At 39.4% G+C, this 24,954-nt stretch overlaps 1 long non-coding RNA gene across 1 annotated transcript; it reads left to right on the forward strand.

The window, feature by feature from the left end:
• The first annotated feature begins 466 nt into the window (after positions 1-466).
• On the forward strand, positions 467-6,789 carry LOC135301353 (uncharacterized). Its single transcript, XR_010363111.1, has 3 exons — positions 467-692; positions 3,166-3,243; positions 6,619-6,789. It is a non-coding gene; the product is annotated as an uncharacterized LOC135301353 (long non-coding RNA).
• The last annotated feature ends 18,165 nt before the right edge of the window (positions 6,790-24,954 follow it).

The following is a 24,954-nucleotide window of genomic DNA, read 5'->3' on the forward strand; positions in this document are numbered from 1 at the left end:
GTGCTGTACATTAGACCACTTACAGAGTTCCTGTATTCTGCTTTTTGCAGCAGGCAAGAACACTCAGCACACAGCCACCTTCCAGCCCCAGTGTGACTGTCACCAATCCCTACCTGAAGACTACTAGAAGTGTGGACAAGAGCCATTTTCCCTGCACATCCCTTCCTAGGATGCCATTTTCCCTCCCTCTATCCCAGGGTCGATTGCCAAGGAACACCACCAGCCAGAGTGGCAGAAACACAGAGCCCTCAATGACTTGTTCAGGATTCCATTTCTCCATTGAAAACTTTCTTCCTCCCTCCCTCACCCCCCGCATCCCCCACTCTCCCAAGAAGCTCATGGCTCCTTTATCGGAATCAGTCAGGGCAAGCTGCTGGATGACACAAACCAGGCGGCCAGCATCCGCTGCAGACTGGGACAAAAGATGGAAGCGAAAGATAATAATGGAGCACAGCTGGCTGATAAGCATGTTTAAATTTTGCAGAGATTAGCTGTGAGAACAGGAAGGAGTTCTTTCTCTCCCTTCTGTTTGTTTAGCTTTCTGCAATTGTTTATTTTTAGGACGAAAAACATGCCCACGCAGACTTATCAAGCAAGTTAAAGCAAGGCAGAGGGAGGAATTTGTCTCGTTAGAAACATGGAAGCCCCGTCGCAGCCAAAAGTGAGCCGGACTCTCCGTGCTGCAGAGCCACGTAAGCCGGCGGGGCGCTGCGCGGCTGCGGGCGGCGCGGGGCGGAGCGGGGCGGGCGCGGAGCGCAGCGCTCAGCCCGGGGTCCGCCTGGCTCCCCTGGCTCCGCCGCAGCCCGGGGAGGGAGCCGGCCTGCACAGGCGCCTCCTCACTCGCTGGGGGATGGATACGGCTGAGCTGGCGGCTTTCACAGCTCCTCTCGCACGGCGAAACCTTCCCCTTATTTATCTGGGCTGTCGGAGTGTGAGCTCTAAGTGCGGGGTATTCAGCAGGAAGCCTCTCCTAAAGTCCGTAGGTGTCTGTGCCTGGCTTCCACAAATGTAAAAACAAGCTCTGGAAAATAGGGCTATTTGTAAGGGAAACCAGCAAACAAAACACGTTTGAAGGAAGAGTTGCAGTTTAAGGGACAAAGGTGAAATGTAAGTTTTCCTCATGCATTTCACACAGGGCAGACACAGGTTGCCACCAGCCGCTAAACTGTCATCATAAAATAGAGTGTTTCACTGCCCTTCTTCCCCTGCCTGCCCTAAATCTGAACCTGCCTCTGCTCAGTTTCCACACATGCAAGCCTGCAGCCCATTCTGTGGATCCCCACTGGTGTGAAAACTGTGGGATCACACAGTGGTATTATAACATCTCACTTCTCCCTCCTCTCTGACTGACAGCACACACAGGAGGTCCTGCATAACACACTTGTACAAAGATTAGGCCAGAAACTCTATCCGAGCTTCCTGTTCGCACCTGGTAATGCTATGAATGAAGAAAGAGGCCACAGGGTCAGCTGTGCTCAGAGTATTTCATGCCCCCCTGGAGAAGCAAAGCTGTGGTAGAGCTGGATTTCCTACAGCTGAGCATCCCAGGGCACTGCCAGGCAGCCAGAGGTGTGGCATTGTATGTCATCACCCTTTGCTGGAACAGCTCAAGCTTGGGCAATTGTCACACTGTGTGAAAAGACTTTGGTCCAGGTCTGTAAGACTATTCCTTCACTGGTCCCAAGAGGCTGAGACAAAATCAGAACAGGAGAGTAGCTCTGTGATGTTCTCTTACTCTACCTTTAAAGTAGTACCAGCATGAAATGGAGAACAAAACTGAGCCGTTGAGGTCATGAGCATGTTCTCTCTATAATAATTTTCACTAGGGAAATGTTTTTCTCGGTTTTTCAGAATATATTGAGACCATTGCACTATACGTGGACAAAAAAAGTACAACTGATAGAAACAATGTGCTTCTTGTGTTCTAAATGCTGTGGCTTGCTCATGTGAGCCATCCTTTTGGACGGCAACCTGGGCTTGTTTGCAAGACTGGCAGTGCAGAGGTAGAGAAACATCTGTACTCATAAAGCTTGTTAGTTGTGTTGCAGCCTGACAATCCCCACAGCTCAGCTGAACACTGACCTGCTGCTTCCCCCATTGTTCCCCTTGCTGTTATCACTACAAGAATCTTTGTTTCAAAAACATTCATGAAAAAAAGACCTTTATTTTTCTGATTAAAAAACCCACCAAACCCTCCAGAAGTTGATTAATACCTCTGAAAAGCTCTGCGGTTTGCTCCAGAAGTCCCTTCAACACCGTGATACAAACTTATGTCAGTCGCAGAGACACTGCAGTCTCCAGAGGGCTGTGCTGCTCAGGCTTCACCAGCCGGGTGGGGACCCCCATCCAGGTGGGGATCCCTGGGGTGTCCCAGTGGTAATGCAGGGGGGGCCAGTGGTGGTCTGCCTCATGCCAGCACTTCCCCAGCAGTGCACAACTCCCTGGACTCTGCCAGCACTGCAGAATTGTAGCACGCTCCTTCTCAGCCTTTGATTACAAATTGATGATTTATTTCAATAGGTAAAGCGTCTGAAGCCTCCTGGGTAATTATAGTCAGCAATAAAACACAGTGTTTGCCCTGAAAAGCTTCCTATCTAATTATACCTATTATTCCAAAACTATTACAAAACATTTTTTGCTGTCTAGGTTCATACATGACAAGTATTTTAATAATCACCTGAAGTATATATGAAAGATTTAAAATATCAAAAGGAATTTCAGGTGCTTTGTAAATGCCTATTTTCTGTAAAATCATGCTCTTATGACAGCTCATGTAAAACAGAAATACAAATGCACTGTACACATAATCTGAAGGCCTGCATATTCCCAGTGTGTGTTTTTGCATTTCTACATTTAAAAACATAAAACAGGAGGAATCAACAGGGTGAATCAAACAGAATGAATCAAAACACCACGTTGGTGGTTCTTGAGTGCTTTGTTGCAGTGGCTGTGTCAGAACCCAGAATATATTAATTCATTAGCATGAACCGACCTTTTTCTTTTCTAGTAGTGGGGATGGGATGGAAGGAGCATATTTATGGTGATAAAGGTGAAAGATAGGCACTGGTGCAGGGAAAAAAAGTTCAGCTTAAATCAAGAAAAGCACCACCATGGCTGCTGTGAGACCTGTTTTGCTGCCTTCATACAATGTATTCTTCCACACAGGAGAAACAGCAGTAGGAGCAGCCATACTCTGTACCGCAGCATGTGGGAAACAAATAAGTGGACTGGCCAGATAATGAGGTACAATGACAATAATTGTGAGTTTTTTCACTGTTTTTAAATAGGTCACCTTTTTCCTCTCTGACTCCGAATCGAATTTTCCTCTGACTGCCAAGCATGTGACTTCTTGATGCTGTAAAAAAGAAAGCAGCAGCAGGCCCTCGGGGTATAGAGATATTACAGCAGCCACGCAACACATTTCTGCATTCAGAAAAGCTTTAGCATTGGGTCAGGCAACAGCTACTAAGCAAGGACATATGAATTTTTTTTCCTGTTGTCAGAAGAAAATGTGGAACTGATAAGAAACACCTGTGGACATGCAAAGCCATCTCAGAACCCAGGGTTTGTTTAGATGATAAAGAGATAAAATCCGAAGGCATGTATTGCAAGGGAAGATAAACTTTAACAGAACGTCTATTTTGAAAAGAAAAGGGGGGGGGGGGGGAGAAAGAAAGAAAGAAAGAAGTGGTACGTTTCAGGTAATTGGCTTTCTCTGCAAAGGAAGGTCCTTGAGGATCATAAGGCAACATTGGTGCAATATGTAAAACTGTATGAGCTGCATGGATGCTGTTCATTCATTTTTCTTCATGGAAACATGATGCCATTTAGATTTTATTTGCATCTTGTAAATATTTTCTTAGAACCCCAGCAGGACCCTGGAAAGCATAAAAGCGCACATTACCAGCTGAACATATGTAACCAGAGTTTTCTCTTTGCTTGCAGCTCAGCCTGTTCCATGTGCTCTGATTTAAAGCCCTGTAATACACTTACCACATAAGAATTCTGTTTAGCTACATTTAACATTTTTGAGGGAAGGTTTGTCAGATCATTTGTTTTACTTAATGCATACATATTTTCATGCCTTTGTGCTGCTTGATGTGAAATAAGCATTTTCTAAAGGAAGTCGATCTCGATATTTCATTTCATAATTTGGAAAAGATGCAGTGTTTAAACACTGAGAAATGTGCAGTGCAGCGTGGATTTAATGGAAACATTGCCACAATTCTACACTTATGTTGTGGCATTAAATCAGTCAGAAGAGAGAGGCAAACTGCCAGTGTGTGCAATGCCCAGAGGAGGAGGCAGTTCCAGTAATAATTTTAGAGACTGTAAAGTGACTCTAAAATGGAAATATCAGCAGCAGCTCTAGGAGGGCTCAGCTGCACAAGACGCACAAGCGCATGCCCAATTTTAAACACACAAGTAGCTCCAAAATCAATGAGACCACCCACAGGTTTGCAATCCTTTGAAGAATTGAGCCCTTAATTGCTCAGTAACTGCTGCAAAAAGACATCAAGTTTCCTTTGTTTTACTTACTATTAAAAAGAGCTTTGCCAGCATAAAACACTGGAGGAGCCCAACCCAAACCAAAAGGATAAAGTGAGGAGCCAAAGCAGCCTTGCAGAAGGGCTGCTTTTTGCTACAGTTCTCCTGTTTCAGCTCAGGATGAGTTGCTCCTCCTGCTGTGGTCCACACACAGCAACACTTTAGGCAGGACCACCAAATTACAGTTGCTTCCACCTTTGGATGATGAGCAATTGACAAGTTCAGAAGGTTTGGTGATAACTTTTTTGTACACAAAGTCCTACTCAACAACCCTCTGCTAGAAAAGAATATTATTTCTGTAAAAAATCTTTTTAAGACCTACTTGGGATGCCAAGCTTCTTTGTCTGCCAGGACATTTCTACAGCTTCACAAACTCTGTAACATGCGAGGCACAAGAGCTTTAACAAGCTGATCCTTTTGCAGTGTACGAGGCAGGGAAGTGTTAATATCTCTGCTCTACAGAGACAACTGATCTGCAAGGGGTCAGAAACCTCAGCTGCAGAAAATCCGGAAAGCTAAGCTAACTTTATTGGAGCTCTGCTGATTTATACCAGCTGAACATATGGCCTCAGAAGATTAAGGAGTCTGTGTGAGAAATCTGTGGCACATCTGGGACACTCCAGGGCCTGAGTCACAAGATCATCCTTCCTGCCTGTAACAATTGCAAACATGCCTCTACTATGCAGGAGCCTCTGCAAACTTTTTTGTTAACCTCCTGGAAAAGCAATAATGAAATTGTTTGAATGACTGAGCCCAGGGAAATTTGGGGTTAGCTTATGCTGTTAACAAAGCCACTTTCTCCGATTACTTTGTGCATTACACTATTCTATACGGTAAGCCAAAACTATATAAAATATTAGATTATTTTACTTGCAGTCCTATTCTGAACAGACATAGCAGAAGGAATTTTCAGTCTAACATGGAGGAAGAGTCTGTCAAAATCTCACAAAATGGGATCTGGGTTTCCTTTTTGCCTCAATCCTCTGCCATGCTGGATATGAGTAGCTCAGGATGAATGCATCACTGCAGACATGTTTTCCTGTCTGTGCTTTTTTATCATCAAGGGATTTATGTCAGAGTAATGTCATACACATATTTCCCTCACTATCTTTTGCCCAGGCAACAGGGAATTTCTGGAAATACAAAAGATATAAATAAAGTCACATATGTGCTTTAATAGGCTACTAAAGCATGATCATTTTGTATCTGGGACAGCAATTTTAGCTGCAGCAGTATTTTGTTAAATATTGCTCCAGGACAGGAAAAAAAAAGTTTAAATGTTATTCAAACAGGTAATAAAAATATAATAATTTAAATAAATTGGAGCAATGCCTGCACAGTTTGGGGGAGAAAAAAGTGAAGCTGTTCACCTGCGGGTTCTGATTGATATTTGGGCTGCTGTGATACTCCAGGCTTGGCTTTGAAATGATACAATGTAAACTATTCACAAACCTTCATGTTACAGTACTAATTTCAGATAATGGTACCGGTGAGAAAGGTAATGGCACCCCTCCGTCAAAAGAAACAGAACAATACAAAGAAAACTCATTAAAACTTGATTTATTACCACAATAATTAGTAAAATGTTTCATATTGAGGGGATCAGTATTGCAAATGACGTGAAACAGCCACTGAAGAATAAGCAATGCTGTGCAGCATTTGTAATTACCAAGGCAAAAACTGGAATTGAACTGTATTTAAACAAAGACCAAGAAAAGAAAAGAAAAAAAGGGAGAGAAAAAGTAAAGAAAAAAAACAAAAAAATACACACCCTAGTCTGGAAAATTAATGAAAAATATAATCAAATTACCCCAGAAGTAAAGAAACATAAAACCACTTCCCCAGTTTTCAGAAAAATATGACACACAGCAAAACTTTTAGAGTGTTAACAACATTCTGTGAGCTATATGTATCCTAACCTTGCAAATATTTATTTTAGAAGGGTTTATTTTTAAACAGATTTTGTTAAGCTACCTGACAAAAAGGGCTAAGCATTGTGACCGTCAATAAGGAGGGAAAGAAATGGAGAAAAGTTTGCTTAGCATCCATTTTCTGCCTGTTATTCAACAGGGAAGCAACATCTGTCAGCAGTTTCCCGAGCGCTCTGTGTAACCCAGCACCACCACCTACTGTTTGGGAAGGAAGACTCAGTTCCCCTCGTCCTACACATTAAAACTCCAGTACCATGCAGGCAAAGAAAAGCATTAATTTAAACATTTGAAGATAAGGAGGACAAAGAAACAACACAGAAAAAAAAAAAAGAAAAAAAAAAAGCAAACTCCCACCACCCATGGCAGTGCATGGGAGCTCTGCCCATTTAAACCAAGGGCAATCTCTCCTCAGAAATGGAGTGAAGAAGCTTAGCTGGTCACAACAGCCACAATGGTTGGCTCTTCTGCTCTCTTGGCAAGGGCTACCCACAAAATCTTTACAGACTTTTGCACTGCATATGACTTGCCTCAAGTGTGCTGCCTGTCTTCCCCCAGATCCTGAAGATTATTGGAAAAAAAGGTTCTGTTGGCTGCATTTGGGCTCTTCTGGCTATGGGGGGGCTGCTGAAATTTCCTTGTATGATGCTTTGTCACTCATGGTCAACTGAATACAGGCCTCCCAGGTTTATACCTATGGAAAACAGCAATGTTCAAAGCTAGTGAGAAAATCCCTCATTCCTTCCAATGCATGTGATGAAAAAGTGAGCCTGTGCCATTTCCTTTTAATTAGTAATGGACCAAAAAGAAAGAAAAATATAGGTAAGGGTGCCTTAAGAAAGCCAAAAGAAGATAAGAAGATATTAAATTCCAATCTGCTGCCTGTATCTAAAACTGAAGCTAAAAACTGTCAGCTGCACCTGAGAATTTGACCAGACTCCACACTGCAGGAATAACTGAATTACAACCAATGGCAGCAATTGTGGGGGGCCATGCTACATTCACACTGTTAAATCACAGCCCAAAATCAGCTTGGTTTTTTTTTTTTTTTTTTTTTTTTTTTTTTTTTTTTTTTTTTCTCCACCAGCTTTCCCTTTGGACAGGTAAATCTCCAGCTTGGCCTATCTGCATATCTAATTCTTCCCAGGACAAGTGCTCTGTCCTGTATCTTGTGCAGACATGAATGGAGGCATGTCCCTGATTAATGGCAAATGTGAAATTCTTAACAGATAGTGAAATATTCCCCAGCCCAGCTGCTAATCAGTACTGTCAATGATCTCTGATGTTAAGCATGTGAATTTCGGCAGTACAAGGCTTGTGAAGCTCCAGGGTCTGGCTGTGGTGTCCAAAATTCTCATTTACCCCAAAGAGGAAAGGGCTTGGGTCGATAAGGGGAGTGTGTTCACTGTTTTTTGTTGGGTTTTTATTGCTGTTGCCTCGCCCCCAAATGAGAATTTGTTCATGTTCTAAGGCTGCTCTTTCTGCATTGTCTGTTTCCATTCAGCTCCTAAGCTGAGGTGGTGAGGTTTTAGTTTATTTGCATGCCCAGTGCACACCTGGGAGTTGTAGAACTAAGCTCATTATCAGGTTGATGCAGGTTACATTTTTACCCTCTCCTGCTCTGGAATCCCTGAGCTGTTGCATGAAGCACAGTGCAGCCTGACTACCACAAAACATCCAGACCTTGGAGGCTTCAGTTTGCAATTTCTGCCACCTCTTATTTCCCTGCCCACTTAAACCATTAAAACAGCTCATGTCAATTTTAAAACTAGAGGTGGTTTTGTGTCATTAGCATTTTTATTTTGTTTGTTTGTTTGATTGATTGATTGATTGATTGAGTAGGGTTTTTTTAATACAAATCAGAAGAAATATATGTTTTGCATCAACAGAGCTGAAGGTACCTGAACTTGGAGCTGGACCAAGTGGGTGGTATAGAGCTGGGGGAGCAGGCACACAGGACCCTGCCTGCCCCACCCCTGCAGGGGTCAGCCAGAGACCTAGACAAGGCAGAGAAGCCAGTACGAGACACATGGGCAGGAGTCCCATTTTCAGCCTTTTTCCTGTGCCTGTCTGCAGCAGGATACACTGTGAATGTAGTCTGTCACAGCAGCCATTGGAGTTAGGCAGGGAAGGCTTTATCCACCTGAGAGCTGAGATATGGATCAATGAAGGACTACTTCCGTCAAACACTGATTCACAAATATCTGAGCCAATGTTCACCTTCAATTTTTAAAGTTTTTAGGTACTAACCTGTTTCTTTTGGCTGAAAAAGAGCTGAAGGGAATTGCTTTTAAATGTAGGTGCCCCTGTGTGTGCTACTGTTCAAGTGCCCTGAGGTTGGAGGCTACATCACTATTGGCATCTCAAGTGGCTGCAGGATCAGAGAGAACACATGGATGTTGAAACTGTCATGTGTGTAAAATGAATATGAAACTAAACACCTAAAAATATATCTGAATTTTAGTAAGAGCTAAACGAATGCAGCCAAAGTCTGAAATATTTCCTAGAATTATCCTTATCCTAGCAGTGGACTTTTGTAGTGGAAAATCTGCAATGTAACTTAGAAAATATAGATCACTAAAAAACTCTGATGGAAACCTGGAAGGACATAATACAGCACTGAATTTATCAGTGACTTTTAATCTGGACATTCTGGGAATTACCCTTCTGCCATGTTTAGGATTTCTTAAAAAAAAGGTCATCTTTTAACTTCAAATATGCAAACTGTCAGTTGCATAACATGGACCATAAACATAGCAGAGCTCTTACTTCACTGAGCAATTAAAAGATCAAGTGTTTTCAGTTTAGTTAACTCAAGGAGACTGAGTATAGATTTTTTAAAAAGACTATTCTTAAATATTATAAAATAAGTCTACTCCTTTCTCTGTGACTAAATATATTAATTTAAACTGTTTATTATTGAATAACCAGAGGTCAAAAGCTAAGACCTATCCATCCTTTCTACCTAGAAGAAATTCCTCTCTCATGTGTCTATGTTCCCTCCATCCCCTTTTCAATATATTTTTAATAATATTGGACTTCCTGAGAGCCTTGCAGGCATCTAAGGGCACATACACCAACACAATCCAGGTTTATCTGGTTATTCACTAACCACGCAAGAGGAAGACGGCTCTCAACATTATGATTGTCAGAGAGAAAGTCCAATGGCATAGAGTGAAAATAAGTATTTAAGAGAAAAAAAGATCAGAATGTGATCGGAAGTTGGTGTTTAATTTCTGATGACTTCTTATTATTTAAATCTAAGGGAACAGACCTTATAGGCCCTTAATACTATATAGAGTACATACTTCCATACTATATAGAGTACACTTTTATTTCAGACAAAAATCCAAGATTTTCTACTTTCAGAAATGCCTTTGTCTCATTAAATCCTTCTCTTTTTGTCAAGCCTGAGGTCTTTCAGAGATGAGTGCAAATTCTGAGGTACTTCCTTGAGCACATACTCTGCCAAGTTCGTTTTCCAGTTTAATCATGTTACCAAAAGCTGCTTTCTTAATGCCCTTCTCAGTAACTTGATTGTGACTGAGATCAAGCTTTTCTAGCTCTGACAGCTCACTGAAGACATCAGTAGGAATTACTAATATTTTACTAGATGCTAAATATAATTCCTCAAGGGCAAGGGGGAGAACAGAGGGAATGAATGCTCCTCAGCTGGCTGAAGTTCATCATGTGCAAAGATGCTACAGAGCCAAACTCTGCTCTGGGGAAGAGTTGGTGGGTTTCCCTGCTGCTGGGGAGGCTCAGTGCTGCCAGACTTCTGTGCGGGGTCAAAGCCTGATCCATGACAGTTCAGGTGCCCCAGCTCCACCAGGACACATCTGCTGGGCTGCTCCTGAGGTCATTGTCAACCTCCTGAAGACACGAGCCTTCGCTAGCCTTCATAGGCTTCTTTCATAGCTCCATGTCTGAGCCCCTTGTTCTTCAGAATGAAGAAATCTGGTGGCAAATATACCTTCAGAAGACCCAGCTGTATGAAATTTATCCTGTTATTCAAAAGCCATAAACATATAACACTAAAGGGAATTGCTTCAGGTCATCTGACAGCCTTTTGCCTGAGAACTATGAAAATAAGATGAGAACAGACAAACTACCACTCTTTTCAGGCAAAGAGTTTAAAAGCACTATAAATTTCTTTCTAATATCCTGTATTAGGTAGATTGATGTAATAGTAGCTGTAACAGATATATTGTAATTTATAATACTTCTCTGTATTGCTATTTGAAATATAAAATTGTTGGTGTTTACAGTTAGAGCACTACTCCTCTGTCCTCAATATCTTTTATAAACTAAGCTCTCTAGGTTGCATAATTTGTTTTTATCTTGAGCTCCTTCTGAGTGTCTATGATGTCTGCTCTGACACCAGTATCCCTCTCTAATGCTTTTTTTTTTTGAGCATCTGTTTTTTACATTTTCACAATTTTTTTCAAGAAAGGATAAAATAATAACTCATGCTTTGATGTATGCTGGTGCACAATTTGCTCATTTGGTAATCCCATGTATGTGATTAATAACCACAAAGGAACCTTATATTAACATGCCTCTATTATTTATATCTTATGACTGAGTCATTATTTGCCTATGACTTTCCAGCACACACCATCATGTATAGCTACATACCTTATGATAATTATTTCTAAGCAGCTGACTCTCCAAATGTAACTAAACAACTTCAGCTGGAGGGCTCAGCTGCCAGAGCAGGCACACTGGAGGGCAAGAGTCATCCTCACAACAGGCTGCTGATCTGATCATCTCATCTTCCTTACAGCACTATTAATTTTTTTAAAAAACATTATTCTGCCCTTTTCTAGCTTTCTGTTTGTTTACCAGCTTCTTATTTTTACTTTTTGCTGGTTTAGCAGTTTTAATAGACCATACAGCCTTTTCTTCTGCATTTTTTGTTAACTCTTCCTTTTCCTACCACTTACTAGAAGGAATATTAGTCATCTTTCTCCTGACACTTTCTGGACAAACAGTGCAGCACTCTGGCCTGAGAGAACAATCACCCTTGTTTGATTTGTGACTTATCCTTCTGCCAGCTGGAAGGTTGGAGATGCTGGGAAAGGGCCTGCTGGGCTGCCCCTGGATGTCAGGAGGGATGCTCCCACCCAAGAGACTGGCCTTGATCTCTGCAGGGGACACCTCTGAGGTGCAGCAACAAACAAAAGGTCACTCATCTACCCACAGGTTTTGCCCTTCTGCTCTTTTACAGCTGCTGGCTTAACTGTGAATTTCAAGACTGAATTAGTGCTAACATGTTTCAAAGGCAAAGTTGCATTTTTAAAGTTCTTGTTGAACTTATGGGCCAATTTGAATGTTTTCACTGCAATTTTTTCCTGTTTTCAGGCTTTTCCCCATTCCTCATGCATTAATTTCTGTTAAGGTAAAGACACAAACACTTCTGGAGAAAAAGATATGCATACATAAAACCATAAACTACACAGTCTATTAGAATAAAAGTCTGTTGATAAAATTTTTAAATGACATAAATTCAGAAAACTTTGATTGATACTCTTGCTTCTTTTCTGATTTATAACAACCCTGGAGATCTGGAGCTTCTGGTGAAAGAGAATATAATTTATTCCATTATAAATGCTTGAGGATATTGAAGCTATAAAATACATTTTTTGCATTTCAGTGTGGGCCGGAATAACACTGCTCTTTAAAGTGTTGTGTTTAACATGGCTTTCAGCACACTACAAAGTAATTTCAGTACCTTTATGTATGAGACACATGTGACTTCCTGCATCATACAGGGGATACATATTGCTAGGAGAGGTTTAGAATGGTCAAAACCTTGTCAGATGAAAAGTGTTCATCTATGTCTGTTGGAACTGTGCTTTTTAAATAATGGATTTTTGTCTGTCCACTGCAATAAAGTAGAAAGAATGGAATATTTATAACAGCTAGCTATTTACATCCCTACAATTATAATTAATTCATTCCTGATATTGTTACATTCTTTCCTATCTCTTCGTCAAATTATTAATCCATTTTCCCATAGATAGTACACTAAACCAGCAAGTTTCTCTCAAGACCAAATTGTGTTTTATCCCCTGATACTTCTGAAAATACTCTCATCCCAGGAATTCATATAGAAAATCTAAACTTGCTTAAAACTCAGTCATTTCTGCAGCTGAGAGGAAGAGAAGTGATTTAACCTAAATGATTATCATCCCCATTGACTCAAGGAAAGTTTCTATCCTTTGCTGAAATAGATATTGAAAAAAAAAGGTTGAAATAGCTAACAATTATATTGAAAACAAAATGAAAATATGTCTTGCAACATTCCTTTGGTTGTATTCTTACTTACATCCTGTGAATGTAATCCCCCACAGCCTGTTTGGACACAGAGGTCACCTGCACCCCTGTGAGGACTCTGCACAGCCCACTGCCCCACAGGCAGCAGTGAAGGCACCCTGTGACCTCGAGTGCCTCAGACCACCTTTCCCAAATGGAGAGTTTGCCTGGAAATGTCTCATATTAATATTGGCTTGGAAGATATTTAAAAGTGAGCTCAAGAAGGGTTATTAGAGACTTCACAAAGGGGAAGGCTGATGATGCCATCACCTTTGTAAGAGGTATGTTTGACAAGGACTTGATTCCCTGCAAGACTCATTAGTATTTCCATATGCAGTCTTGAAGAGACTTTGACAGCAATGATTGTCTTTTACAATATCTTATCTTCCCCTGCAGGTTCGTCCAATTCTGCCAGACAAGACCCTTTGGTACTTGCCATAGACCCTGCTGCCTGCAACCACAGGCAGTACCCCAAAGCCCCTTCCTGATAATTGTCTCATTTTTCTCTCCTTTTAACTGAACCTTCTTTAGCATGATCAGATTCTTCCAATGTCACAGGTCTCCCCTCTGCTTTTACCCAATGCTACTCCAGTAGAATTTTGTCAGCTCTCCATTCTCTTGCCTAACTTTGTTTAGCCCTTTGCTGAGCACAAGATACAAGATGTGCAGGCAAAAGGAAGTTTTAACTGTACTGGGATCCTGGCAGCCTCCTCCCTTGGTGGGAACCCTGTCAGAGGTTTTTTGCCTCATCCAGTTCCTAATATTTTTATGAAAATTTAAGAACTTGGAATGTTCAAATTTGAATGAACTTAGGCAATGGAATTAGGACATATATGTGACTGTTATGAGTAACCTTATTTTGTTTTCTTTTTTAAACAGGGTGAAAGTAGCATGAAAGTAACCTCAAAATACTATGTGTTATAACTAGCATATGTAGTGCACCGTAGCAGAAGTTTTCATCCTTTTATAAATATCTGAATTTTCCAAGGCAAGATCTCACAAATGAGACTAAAGTATAACTTTCGATAGCTATATCAAGTCACATATTTTTAATCTATAATTAATGGAGAAAATTAAATTACTTCAAAGAAAATATTTATCAATTAAAAAAAAATAGATTAAGACATGGGATTTCCAGCCAAATGCAAAACTAACTGCAAAACTTCAAATTTCCCTACAATAATTTTATTCTGCAAACTCTCTCCTTTAAATACAACAAAGGTATGGTTAGGTTTTCTCACACTCTAGAAGTTATATTGCTTCTAATGAAACAAATACTATTAAAATAGCAGACTATGAGCACCCCTCCAAACTCCACCCCCCTAACTTTTCAATTAATAACAATTAATATTCTTATTTACAAGTAAGTGGAAAAGTAATGTTCTTAACAAGTGTGAAATCAGAGGGATTTTTCACTGACGGTTTTCATTATTTTAATATAAGATATATATTTCTGGCTGTTCAGTAAGTGCTTAATGATTACAGGAAATAAATTTCCTATGACTACAATTTTTTATGGATTGAGGATGGTTTTGCAGTGAAAGCAGAGGCTGGGTAGTCATACTTGGGTGCTCTGTGAAACCATAAAACTCTAGAATCTTTTAGATTCCAACTGCTAACCCAGGATTGCCACATCACAACTAAACTTTGGCCTTAAGCACCTCATCCAAACATCTTTCAAATACCTTCAGGGATGGTGCCTCAACTGCCTCTCTGGGCAGCCTGTTCCAGTTCTTGACAGCCCTTTGGGAGAAGAACTTTTTCTTCATATACAACCTAAACCTTGCCTGGTTCGACTTGAGTGCTCTGCTCCTCACTCGTGGAGCAGTAACTCCACAAACATATAGAGGCACTACCTCAGACCAAGAGGTACCAGTGGGGCTGGGTACAATGACAAAGCCAAACCAGGGGTCAAAGGCACCTCATTACTTTACCCCTAAGCCAGAGATATAACCATCATGCTTGCCATTTCTACATCTTCATTCTTTAGTATTTGCAAACTGTTCTGGGATCCCTGACCTGATGGTCTGTACTAGTGCTTTGACTTCTGAACCATCTCTGCACACATTATCATTGAATTAAACAGACAAAAAAATAAAAGAAAGAACAAAATCTTTATCCATCGCACATCTCCACTAACTCCCCACTCCCCCAACATTTTATTGATTGACTGAAATATTTTGAAAGTAATTATATGACTACCTTAACAGTTTTGGGTTTAGAGAGGTAAGATTAAAATCCACAATTCTTTTCCTTCTGAATGCTTGACATAGGAAGGATTGCTTCAAGGCTCTACATTACAATTATTCCACTGTGAATTATTTTAATAATTATTTCCACTCCAACTATGTGCTGACATTTACATATTATGTTATAGGTTTCAGCATGTTCCCAGCTCTGACTGTGTTTTGCACTGTAGGCTAAATTCTTGTGTTATTACTGGTGTTATTTTTCTAATGTGTCTCTCTGAACTGTCCACATGGAAAACATTCTGGCCTGATGATATGCTTTGTTGGGATTACAACTGGGTCAATTAATAATGGTCAGTGATCAGAAGCACCTCTCAGCTAGGTTACAGAGTTTAATATGACAGCATAATTCTTTTGTCTTCTTTGACAAGTCACCTGTGCCTAGAATGGCACAGATCATAATATAAAAAAGTCTAGAGGAAATAAATACCTGTTTTTATAATGGTATCATTAAATAAGCACACTTAAATCCCATGTAAATCTTCTCTATTATCTCACATACCAGAACAACATTAAAGTTTACTGAAGTCCCAGATGTGAAAAAGAAAGTGGAACGGTTCCCTGCTAGCCTGTGATTGTAGACTACAAAGTTCCTTGGTAACAACTACTCAGTGGTACAGACAAGAGTCATTCCATATAAGCTACATCTGATCTGCTTCGTTTTTCTGACACTGGAATGTCACCATGTCCATTTTCAATAGATTTTAAGTGATGTTTCCCCATTTTTATCAATGATGGCACTTACTTTCACAAATTCCTAATTTATTTAGTAATCAAGCATAAAAGTAGGGGGGCTTTTCATACTTAAGGCGATATTCATCCTCAGACAGAGATATTGAAATTTAAGTCTGGATGTGTAAACACCTGCATGTGAGCTGGAAATATCTAAAACTTTCCTAAATTATCCTAAGCTCTATCCTAAAGTCTACTTTCAGGAAAGTGGGACTCCACTTTATGTTCCAAACTTTCCTCATGCACATTTTACAAAAATGACTGAAAAAGACACAGGTTGATAACATCACTACAAAGATCAAACAAGTGGTTGATGGTTTTAGGATGAAGTTTTGACTGTCTGGTGTCTTCACTAAGGTTGATCACACATCTGGATTAAGCAATATCTTTCCTCTGGTATCCAAAAAGCTGCTAACTTAAAAGTGGAGGCAGAGCTGCACAAAAGGTCTTAAGTCACTGCTGAAGGCTGAAGATGTAAAAATCACCCAGGAAAGGTAAGGAAGTTGGGGTAATTAGTGCTTTGAGAGCTTTTGCTCAGCTTTGCAGGGGCTCTTCTACAGGCTGCAAATTGAGGAAGGAGGACAAAGAGGAGGCAGGGGCTCACAACCACCAACCATCACAACTGCATCTTGACAAAGGTTCTGTCAGGGATTTTTTAGCAGAATACTTTCCATAAAGTAAATGAGCAAATTCAGTACAATTTATATGGACTGAACTACATTGCTGAAAAGGAACTCATAGAAAAATTATTTCTGACCCAACACTTCTCTGGGTCAGAATACTTTCTCTGGAGTATTGTGTTTCCAAGGAGACAAGTGGGATGCTAGACATTGGTTTTCTGCTGATGGTCCTTGAAACTTAATTTTTGGCTCAGATCAAAATGCAGTTGAATGAATCAGAGATTAGTCAATATATGTAGTTTGGTGTTGAAATTTCCAGAGCATTCCTTCTAAAAGCAGCCCTTCAGAATTTTGTTTATTTGGATAAAGTGCTAAGGTAGATCATATCCTCACATTTTAGTTCAAACACCTCAGGCTTGCTAATTGAAAAAAAAGTTGGAAAAATAGAGTGAGCTAAAAATTCTTACTTGATCAGTTTTCCTTCTGTCAGGCACCTGTTGCCTCCAAAATCTGAATAATTTTCCCTGAATATTTAAAGTATAACTATATTACTATTACTGCCCAGCACATGATCAGACTCAGAAGGGGAACAGTGCCAGATGTACCCTGGCAGTCACTTGTGATACTTGATTGCACATTTAGCTGTTAGCACTGCTGGTACCTGAGTCTCTACTTCAGGCCACTGAAGAGGTGTGAGAAGTTATGAATGGTTACAAATTATGCTGCCTCATCTGACCACCAAAACATTCAAAGCATATCTGCTTCCCAACATAATAGCACTTCCCATTCCCATCTCACAACTTTGTGTTGTTTTACTATCTGGAAAGACACTTGAGGTACCAGCGTTCGTGATGCTGCTTCTCTATGAAAGCAAGCCAAAGATGGACCTAGCAGCCAGAAAATGTCCTACTCTAAAAGCACTGGAGTATTGAGTAAAACTAATTTTGCAGCCCATTTTTCAGCTATGGAAATTATGCCCATGTTCCAAGACTTGATCCAAGTGCCAACAAGAGACAGTGAAAAGCAAAGCTTACTGTTCAAAAGCTGTGGCAGAGTTTCCACCTGGCCTGCCAGTGAGATAGTACTGCACTGTAACTGGAGAGTGCTGCAAGATTTTCTGAGTTGTGAAAAAATTCCAAGTTTCCAAAAAGGACATGCCTTTCCTATTACTTGGGGGAACTTTCAAGCTATGCACCTTCTTTAGATTATACCATAGTTTGAAGAAGCATAAAGGTTATTTTTCTCTGAGCTAAGGGGCAGTACTCTTCCCACATTCCTTTTTATGAACTTTGCCATAGTCACAGTAAGAAGCTCTATTGTCACCAAGGTTTTTTTCATTCGTCCAGGCTGTTTCCCCAAGGAATGCTAACAAACCCCACGTTGTCCATCCCCTTCCACACCTCTGGTTTCTATCCTCCCTCCTTTTACTTTTCTTCCCTGCTGCTGACAACTGCACCCTTTCGTCTTTCTCAGACTCTCACATTTCCTATAATCTTTGATCCTGCCTCCTCCAGCCTCTGTGCTACATAAAAGTTCAGGAAAAAAAAAGTCTTCAGACACTGTTAAGGTTTCAGTTCTCTGTGTTGTTTACTTCACTGACACCCTACAATATAAATTGCTTACGGTTAGACAACTCTGGCTCCCTATATTGTAAATTTGTCCAGCCTAATTTTGACTGTACTGATGCCAACACCCTCCAAACAGCTGAGGCTTTCAAACTTCAATCTCAGGCTGTCAAACAGGGCAAGTTACCCTCCCCACTGACTTTGTGCTCAATTCACTCTTTCATGATACTCAATGCAATAAGTTTAAATTTATTAAACTTGAAGGTCAGCACATTGCAGTTCAGCTGCAGAGTTCATTCATTCACTCCTCATGCTAGCTCCAAAACTTTTCTTAGTTTCTTATACTATTTTTTACCTTGTTTTCAGGATGTGCTTAAGGCTCACAGTAAAATACTGCCTCACTATTTAATTACAACACACAGTCTTCATTCTGGGCTTCAGAAGGGATCTCTCTGACAGATGCAAGCCTTCTGCTTTTGCACATCATGAATAGTCTCAGATTACACAGAAAGGCTTTAAGACCAATGCTGGGATATAAATCCAAGTCTGCCAGCCTAGAGATTCCAAAACCTTAGCGAGATTTTCTAGCTGAAGTCATCAGCACTCAGCTCCCCCACTGATCAGTCCTCAGAGAATAGATTCTTGGCCTCTGCTTGCTCACTTTCCACTCAGCAACGACTACATCATCCTTGTGGGTCACTCAGGAAAATGAAAATAAATATAGTCCATGGCAACCCCTCCTATATCACTCTGTGTCTGCTTTCTGCATTGCAAATGGTGTGTTATGTGGCCTTCTTGCCACAGCTGTTTTATTCAGCTCTGAATGCTTTATCACTGCACATATTCTCTCCCATAAGACTGAAGTTTGCATCCAAATTATAGATCTCATAAGTTTTTTTCTGGATTTAGCCCTCCTCAAGAGCCAGCTAAGGAGAAATGTACTGCTGACAGAAAGACAGAGACACTACAATGCAACTATACAGGGACACTTCAGCAGAAGACCACCTGTACTCTACTCTTTCTTACTCACTCTCCCTTTTTTTGAGCCAAAGAGTTGTGCAATCATGCACATCTGTGCAAATACAACATGCAAAGAGCCCCTTGTTGTCAGTGTCAGCTCGCTCTCTCCTCCTTGTGGTTTTGGCTGCAATGATGTTTGATGATGCGCAGAGACAGCTTTGGATAGAAGAACTATGTCAGACATGGAAAGTGTACGCTGTCTATGGGCTTTGAACCAGAGAGCTGGACACAGGACTGATTTTGCTTTCAGTTCTAAATCTAAAATAATTTTAGAGGTTACACCAGTGACTACAACTCATTCTTCTCAAGGGCAAAGAAGTCACTGACACGGTGGAGGAAAAAAAACCAGCGGATGACTCAATGCTAATATGAAAAAATACAGAAATGTATCTAAAAACTCACAATTATTTTATCTGTTTCTCTTCTGGGACCTGCACATGTGTATGCAGTAGGTGTGATGGGAGTGGTGGGCAGGGCAAGGATGTCAACATGTGAATGAGTCTCCTGGGAGGTACCTATGGAAAGGCAGCAATTTCCCATATGGAAAGTCCTTGAAAATTAGAGCACGGGAAGGTGATTGGTGGCATAAATTGTGCAGAAGTATATTTTTAAATATGCCTGTGCTGGTATTTGTGAGGGCAGACTGGCCTCAAGATCAGTTTGTTTCCTGGGGACTGAAAGTCTTGTTTCTTTCTGTTATAGAAAAGGCTGTATTCTGGAGGTCTAGGAATATTTCTGGTATGTTTATGGAGAAAACGATGACCCCTAGGACCCCTGCAGAGCTGTGACAGGTGACTCATAAACCATGAGTCTCCAAGCAACTGAAGGCACTGTTAAGATGACAAAAAGTGAATGCCATGGGAGATAAAGAGATTGACACAAGTTCACACTACCATTCCATTGAAGTTATCCAAGTGACTCCTCTTCATTCTTGAAGGTCTTAGTGGTTTTACTCCATGTTATCCGTCATATTAATTTCATTGGATGTGATATCCTTCCATTGCTGCCAGTTAGTCATAAATTTTAAAGCAAACATTTTCAGTTTTCTCTGATCTGATCCTTATCCTTGGGAAAAGCTTCCAGTAACCATACATAAATGAACATCATTTCCCTTTCCCTTCCTCCTAAAAGCCTATTACATCTGCTTGGCTTGCTGTGTGCTGAGGCCACTATATATCACATTAACAGGTAAGGTCTTATTTCTCTTCTACAGATCTGTTTATATGTTTTCCTTGAGTAGAAATATATTTTTTTTTAATGTATGCTGCGCCTAATGTTGTGGATTGTGGACACCTCGTCTTTCATACAACATAAAAACACAAATAATTATAAAGAAACATGTGAGTGTGCATATGTGAGAGAAATGGAGCACATTCCCCCCACATTTCTTGAGTGTGGAGAAGTAAATGTAAAACCAGTGCAAAATATGGTATTTAAAATACAGTTTAGTTTTATCTGTCAAATAAAGAAACTGTCTGATGTTCTGGTGTTCAAACTTGTTCTATTTGCCCAGTGTCCATCAACATTTTGCCAACAACACAATAGAAGATGAAAGATTTTATTTTTCTCCTTTTCAGCTTTCCAACAAGAACATAGAAGATTAACTCATTAAGCTTCCTGACAGTAAAAATCACTCTGTTACATGTTGCCCAGGAGCATGCCAGAACTTCAAAGAGATAGGACTTTTCTTCTTGGAGTGCCCTTATTTGTAAAGTATGGACTCATTAAAAAAAAAAAAAAAAAAAAAAAAAAGGACTTAACACAATGAACTTATGTGGCTTAAGAGTTATCTGGAGCTAAAAATGTAAATCAATTCCATCTACTAGACTTTGCCATCAGTTAAAACAGTACACTCACCATTGAGAATATATGTCGAAGTTTTTTTATTTATCAGGCAAACTACCAGATATACCTGCTATGATGATCCTAGAAAGCAATACTCTTACACTAGACTCCCTTCCATATATCAAGTTGAAAGAAGAAAAAATAAATCAAACCAACCAGATAAATTAACAAACAATTATTCCTCAAAAATGCCCAAATCATATAATGAACACAACACATAAACTCCAGGATGACTAATGAATGAATACACAGCAACTCATCTGTTAATAATATCAGCTTACAAAATCAACTGGTTTAATGAATGTGAAAACATGTAGGAGGAATCACACACTGGCACAGCTATTTAAATTAAAAACTTCTGCTTCAAGTAGAAAAGTTTTTGATCTATGATAAAAAATAAATTATGTTGGCCATAACACGACTTATTTTGTTATCAGACCTCAGTGCTGCTGACACATTCAATCATCTCTCTTGTACCTATTAGACTTGGAACAAAAAAACTAGATCCAAGCTTTGGAGCAAATGTTGAGAAATTTAGTTTTGTTTGAGATAAAGACTGCAATTTCACCATTTCTAATTATTTGGTTAGCAGGTTTTGACTTCAGTTTTTATTAACTGAACCAAGAAGTTCTGATTTCACCAAAGTCTCTGTCAAATTCTATTAAGCATGTCCTTGAGTAGTGATGAAGAACCACTAAGCTAGTTCATTCTGTCATCCCTTTCAGCCTTTTGCTTGATCTCATGAATTCTCATTTAATTTTTTTCTTCATTTATTTTATTTTCATCTCCTTTTTACCACAGGATCAGATTTATGGATGTTTTACAGAGCTATATTTATTTTTTGGCATAACCTTTGTACTGACATCCTGAAGTTTCTTCCAGGCACTGAATTCAGGTATGAATCATTATGAATGATCTGAGGAGCCACCATAATAGAGTCTTCCCTTTCTCTTTTTCCCCACCAACTCACCAGTACAAATGGCACTTAAAGAAGTCTGCCAAATAATTTCTTTGTTGTTGTTGTTTACTCTTTGCCAAATGTCAAGTCATGACCTTGGATCATGACTACTGTAGTAACAACAATCTGAATCCATAGGATAGAAACTTCAGAAAATAAGTCAAATAAGTATAATAAAGACTATGCTGCCTATTTTTTTTTTTTTTTTGCTGTTTTGGTCTGGCAAATACATTTACAAGGGTTTGGTTTTTTTGTTTTTTTGTTTTTTTTTTTTTTTATATTCCTTCTATATGCTTCAGTCCAATGAGACTATCTCAGTCCACAACAGCTTCAGCTTCTCCCAGGATGATTACTGTGAAAACATTAATGCAAGTACAGTCCTCTTTTAACAATCCCTATGTAGAGGTGCCTTGAGCAGTACATAATGTTCTATGTGCTTTAAGGTAAAGTCATCAAGCAAGCAATGAGTTCCACTGTGTCTTGGCTTATGCAGCAGGTTGTAAAGAAAAGAGAGGGAGCTGGTGCTGGTGTCTCCTTGGATGGAGATCCCACTGGTTTCCCTGCCAATGCCTTGATCCTGTCAGTTACAGCACACCACAGGTGCACAGAAACACAGCCAGTGTCTGGAGCCATTCAGCTTTTGGTGTTCCCTGCATCAATCACAAGACCCTTGGAAATATGAAGATGGCATTAAAACACATCAACCTATCCAACTCTGACAGAGAATGTGAAATCTTCTTTATATCAATGGCACATAATGAATTGAACACACCTAGTGCAGGCAGATGGAAAATTAGTGAACAACGTGTACATATTTTTAGGGTGGTCTTGAAGTCTCTCCAATGTAAGAAGGAACTTCCCAGGAATGAACTGTTATTTTTAATCCTTTGTGGATAGCATATCCAGGCAATAGAGTCATGCAAAAATTTCCACCAAATTTAAACAATTCTTACTTCAGCTTACTTTGTTCATTTCAAATCTGCAGGCAACAGTACAGTGATTATGAATTTGAGCTTTATTTCTATTTATTTTATTTCTATTTTGTTCTACAGGTTGACTTCAAAGAATTGCTGCACTGCACATGTATGACTCTTGTGTGAAACAAGTGCCCGTGAAATCCTTAGATGAGAAAATCAAGGTCAGAATCACTGATCCAGTAGAAAATGTTGTTTTGAATAGTTTTTTTTCTCCTACTGCTTTCTAGTAATAAATCATTTTACAGAATACAAGTAAAACACAGTCAGTATAGAAACCAAGTACTCTGTATAACAATTTAAACACAGGAAATTTTGATCTATGTGCAAGTTTAAAACACCTGAACCAAAGCAATTATTTTGGCTGTCATAAACATTATGTTTGCCACATCTCAAAAGATGATTCTCATCTTTACCTGAGTGATTTAACTTTAATACATCTAAGAATCAGAAATGGAATTAAAACATATAATGTCTGGATTTAATTGCTTTTATATTTCATAGAATAGCATTCTATATTTACTTTTCAACAGAAGGGCCACGTTTTCTCCTCTGTTTGAAAGCATATTAAACTTTGCTTATGCCACACAATTTGTTTCAGTTTCTGTAAACAAGGCACAGTCTCCTCCACATCATTCCAGACCAAATGCAGCAGTCACTCCACGGCAAAACTGCGCAAATTAAAGAAACCACAAGAAATTGATTGCTCTGTGGAGAGCCCAGAACAAGGGAAAGGAAAAGAGGACCTTGAGTAAATGTTGTTTGCTGAAGTGAATAACCTAAAAGAAGGTTGTGTCATGCATGGGCATGGGGATGGCCAGTAAAACAGGTGATATTTGAGACTAATAGAGAAATCAATTTTGGGGGTTTTTTTTATTAAACTTGATCAGGTATTCATAATTAATTCAGATAACTCAAAATTTTTGGCTACAAAATAGCACGGTTATACTGAAATGACTAATGAATCCAAATTACAAATAGAATGTTCTTCCATCTGTAGAAAAATTAAGATATCTGTGCATTTTGTGGTTTAGAAGAGAGAGAAAATTTTGAAGAAGAAGTTGTTTCCAGCCAAAAAGGTTGAAAATATTTTAATTGTGACTGTATGAGGTTAATAACCATAAGACCTGCTTACAATTACTTCTATGTGGCTGAAATATTTCTGCTTGATTTTAAGGTGTGGCACCAGCATCTGTTTGACTATCCATAGATACTCCATCAGATAAGGACAAAAAAACAGTGGAGTTAAAGCAAATTTACACTGGGACAGATGAAAAATACAACGTAATCCTCGATGCTGTGATTTGGGATGAAATGATGAAACAAACACAGCCTGTAACTTCAGCCTTGGATGGTGTAATTAAAGCTGGCACTACCATCTAGTGGGCAGAGAAAGAATTGAAGAGTACAAATAGTACAAGTAGCCAGTATCCTCAGAACCCAAACATTATACTGAGATTTAGGAAACATAAAGACACTAGGTAGCACTTTTAAGATTGTGACATCTATAACTTTTTCACATTATTGTGAAAAGCATATGTAATGGAATGCATGTAGGAAAAACTTAAAATAATTTGGTACAATTTTTTTCATTACCAGTGATGTATTTCAACTAAAGATGATTTCTCTATAGCTTCTTTCTCATAATTGCAAGCCTTATGTTCTAGTCCTATAACACTGTTGTTGGTTTTGGGCTCTCCCACAAATCTGTACAGACCCACCTAACTTTAGATTAGATTCCTTCTTTTCTTTCTTTTCCAAAATAAGTGTCTTAGTTCTTATTGACTCATTGTTATTTTAATGTAGCTCAAGAAGAAGCACAACAGATTTCAGTTTTCCTTCCAAATTTATACATGACATTTTTTTTCTTTTTTTATCATCTCCTGGTTTAGCTACTTTAGATTGCCCCACTTTTGAGAGGTTTCCAGCTCTTGGTTATGTATATTAGTCTTAAGAACTATTGAATATTTACAGTATGGACTGCTCAGTACACTTGCTGTTGTAAAATCAGAGGATAAAATGCTATTTACAATTCTTTATCTCAATCTGTATGTGATTTTGAGTAACAAATTTATGGAGTATTCTTTTCTTGCCTGAAAACTGATGAGTCCTTTTGTCTCTTCTGAAACACCAGAATGAAATTTTGATAAAAAATCTTCACAAGATAGTGCCCACTTTCAGTGACTTCTGCTTTTTT

Source organism: Passer domesticus, chromosome 5 (genome assembly GCF_036417665.1).
Source record: "Passer domesticus isolate bPasDom1 chromosome 5, bPasDom1.hap1, whole genome shotgun sequence".
NCBI lineage: Eukaryota > Metazoa > Chordata > Aves > Passeriformes > Passeridae > Passer > Passer domesticus.